This window comes from Cryptomeria japonica, chromosome 10 (assembly GCF_030272615.1).
Source record: "Cryptomeria japonica chromosome 10, Sugi_1.0, whole genome shotgun sequence".
NCBI lineage: Eukaryota > Viridiplantae > Streptophyta > Pinopsida > Cupressales > Cupressaceae > Cryptomeria > Cryptomeria japonica.
The window spans coordinates 916,628,406-916,632,833 of NC_081414.1; positions in this window are offsets into that span (position 1 = coordinate 916,628,406).

Sequence of the window (4,428 nt, forward strand, 5' to 3'; positions counted from 1 at the left end):
TTTCTTCAATATCTTTTGTCGATGAAGTTATTATCTTCGGTGAGTCCTTTCTGGAATTCATTGGCGTTTCCTTCCTTTGATGGCTCTTTTATATCGATGAGACATCGCTGGGTCTCATCGATCCAAATTCAAAAGGTATTGATGAGACCCAACGATGTCTCATCGATATAAAAGAGCCATCGAAGGAAGGAAACTCCAACATCGATAATAATAATTTTTTTGATAAAAATTATCATCGTTGAAATTACGACGACTACTAAGCTTTCGATCGACGATGTAATCGGCGGACATACAACGTCGATAGAGTCCATTGGATTGTCGTATTTCCGACAGGTATGGCATCGTCGACCAATCCGACGTCAAGTTTTTGACGGTTGATTTTGTTGACACTCCAACGAAAATTCATCGCAAATCCGACAAACAGCTGTGAGAAATCAGCTCCGAATGTACTAGTACTTCAAGTCAAAATTTTCTCCATATGGATACCATAATCCATAGTCAACAATACCTTTCAAATATCTAAAAAATTCTCTTGGTTGCTATCAGATGTGTTTCCTTAGGATTCTTTTGGAATGTAGCAATTATGTCAACTGCATGAGCTATGTCCGGTTTGCTGTGAACAACATAGTGCAATTTTCTAATCATTGACTTGTATTCCTTCTCATCAACAACTGTGGATTCATCTTCCTTAGACAACTTACAACCTATAACCATTGGTGTCCCAATTGGTTTACATTCACTCATGCCAAATGTCTTCAAGACCTCTTTCACATACTTAGACTGTGTGATGAAAATACCATTCTTAATTTGCTGTATTTGCAAGCCTATAAAATTTTTTATTTCTCCCATGAAAGACATTTCAAACTCATTTTTCATTTCATCTGCAAAACTATTGCTCATGTCATCATTACCTCCAAATATGATATCATCTACAAATACTTCGCTGACCAATATTTTATCTACTTCAGATTTGAGATATATGTTACTATCATCACTAGTTCTCAGAAAGCCTATCTTCATCAGATGTGTATGAAGCCTTTCATACCATGCTCTTGGTGCCTAATTTAATCCATATAAAGCCTTATGCAATCTGCATACCATGTCTTTCTCATTAGTCAAAGCATAACCATCTGGCTGGTCAATGTATACTTCTTCTTCCACTATCCCATTCAAAAATGATGACTTAACATCCATCTGGTATACCTTGAATTTCTTGTGTGCTGCAAATTTAAGTAAAGTTTTGACACCTTCCAGTCTTTCCATTGGTACAAAAGTCTCACCATAATCTTCTCCTTTGTCTTGTGCATAACCTTTGCAAACCAACCTAGCTTTGTTGCGAACTACAACACCATCTTCATTCAATTTGTTCTTGAATACCCACTTAGTACCTATCACATTTTTATTTACTGGTCGGGGTACTAGGGTCCATGTGTTTTTTTTCTCAATTTGATTTAGTTCCTCCTCAATAGCTTTAACCCAATGATCATCACCAAATGCTTCCTTAGCAGTTCTTGGTTCAATAGTGGAGATCATGTGAGAATTCTCTCTGATTCTTCTTTTGGTTAGTACTCCAACATCCTTATCCCCAATAATCTATTCAGGATTGCGATTCAGTCTCACATATCTTGGAATAACATGATCATTATCTTCAGGTTCAACTTCTTCATTATCATCATCTTTTGAATTTATCTATTCTGGTTGAACAAGTACATCAGTATTTGCTTTGTCGGTTTTAGATTTCACAGTTTCTGGTTCCAAAAACAAAATGCAAGGATCTTCATCCTTTTTCTCCAAACTGGTTTCCTCTAAGACTTCAGGATATTCATCCACTCGAACATCAACACTCTCAATAATTCTCTGTGTTTGGTTGTTAAAACACTTGTAGGCCTTACTCTTGGTGGAATAGCCAAGAAATATACCTTCATCACTTTTAGCCTCAAATTTTCTAATATAATCACCTCTCTTATTAAAACATTTTCTTCCAAATATCTTGAAATAACTAACATCAGGTGATCTTCCATACCAATATTCATAAGGAGTCTTGTCCTTACCTCTTTTTACTAGAATCCGGTTCATAGTGTAGACAACTATGCTGACAGCTTCTCTCCAGAAAGTTTTCGCTACACCTCCTTGTATCAACATCGTCCTAGCAACTTCAATGACTGACCGGTTTTTTCTCTCTGCGATACCATTCTGTTGTGGTGTCCTTGGTGCAGAAAGCTGCTGTTTGATACCATTTTCTTCACAATATCTAGTGAATTCCTCAGAAGTAAATTCACCACCTTGATCTGTCCTTAGACACTTTATCTTCTTACCACTCTCCTTCTCAGCTAAGGCCCTGAATGCCTTGAACTTACCAAAATATTCAGTCTTATCCTTCAATAATGTTACCCACATCATCCTTGAGCAATCATCAGTGAAGATCATAAAATATATGTCACCTTGAATACTTTTTGTCCTTATTGGTCCACAAAGATTTGTATGAGCCAAATCTAACAAATGTTCCGCTGAAAAATATTTGCTCTTGAAAGTTGAGGGTGCCATCTTTCCCAATTGACATTCTTTACATGGAGCATTAACCAGTTTGTCCAACTGAGGCAAACCTCTCACTGTCTTGGACTTAGTCATTTTAACAATTTTATCAAAGTTTATATGACAAAATCTCCTATGCCAAAGCCGACTATCATCTATCTTTGCAATTAAATAATTGCTGACTTTAGGATTAAGGTGAAATAGGTTACCTTTAGTTTGCTTCCCACTTGCAATCAGTTCACCTTTGCTGCCTTAGATTTTGCACATACCATTCTTAAACTCCAATGGGTATCCTTTGTTATTGAGTTGTGCCACACTCAAAAGATTGTGCTTTAAACCTTGAACCCAGTAGACATCATCTACACTTCTCTTTCCGTTAAGAGAAATAGTTCCCTTACCTTTAACCATGTAGGGTGAGTCATTACCGAATCTTACAACTCCGCCATCAAATTCCTTCAAAGAAAGAAATTTGTTCTGATCACCAGTCATGTGATGTGAACAACCACTATCAATGATCCAATCATTAGAGTTATCCATCCTAGATACTAATGCCTTCTAGTTTGATATCTCTTCTTTAATGGCTACACACACAATGTCTTCATTAGCATCACCATCAGATTCTTCATCAGTGAAATCACCATCAACTGCAATAAGACAATCTCTTTTGCCTTTACCCTTATACTTCTTGAATTTCTCTCGTTTGTGCTCATTATCACCATTAGGACAGTTAGTAGCTATGTGTCCAATCTTGTTGCATGCAAAACATATCAAAGATAATTTACCTCTATATTTACCTATACCTCTAGGAAACCGTTTAGCCAACAGTGCTTCAAGCTCAACTAAACTGTCTTCATCATTAGCTTCTCTACTAGAACTGGATTCATAACTGTGACTGACATCTCTAATTTTACTCATAGATGGGTTAGAAACATAAGCTTTAAATGCAGACTCAGATTTCTGTACACTACCATCATAACCATTTAAATCAAAAGTAGTAAGCTTGCCAATGATGGAGTCAAGAGTTACCTTAGTTTTGTCAATGGACTTTAACTCTTGAATGGCTGCAACTCGGATAGCATAGGCTAGTAGTAGGGTTCTCAGTACCTTACTGATCACTATGGCATCTTCCACTTTACCTCCTACACTCTTAATTTCACCGACTATCTCCTTTATCCTTTGACCATACTTCTGGATATTCTCACCTTCAGCCATCCGCATGTCATCAAACTTTCCTCTTAGACTCTCTTCTTTAGCAATCTTAATATGTTCATCACCGCTATAAATCTATTCAAGTTTTTTCCATACCTCATATGCAGTCTCTAGACCATGAACATCTACATACTCTGCATCAGACAAAGAACTAATAATGTCCTCTAATGCTTGATTATTTTCTTGTGTCTCTTTCTTCTGATCATCAGTCAACATCCCAGTAGGTGCAACATATTTAGTATGGACATGTTCCCAATAAAAGCTTCCCAGACTCTTGATATAAATTTTCATTCTGTCACTCCATTTCCTATAGTTCTCTCTATTAAATTTCAAACCTTCCTTCTTCATCATGATCTGCAAGATCTTTACCTCAAGTTGTTAGGCTTAGACCTTAGAGGACCTGATATGCTCTGATACAATTGATGGTATGATGAAAGAATACGTATCTGGTCAACTACTGAGAGGGGGGGGGGGTGAATCAGTAGATAGAAAAACTAATACAAACTTCACCAATCTCAAAAATCAATCTCTCAAAGTAAACTTAGAACTATCAATGTAATACCATTGTCAAGATAAAAACTCATAAGATAAACTGGTTGACTGTTATAACAAATTAATAGGAAACAACTTCAAACTCATAAACATCCAAATGCTTTTTCATATGTCAACAGACTTCATTTCTCAATG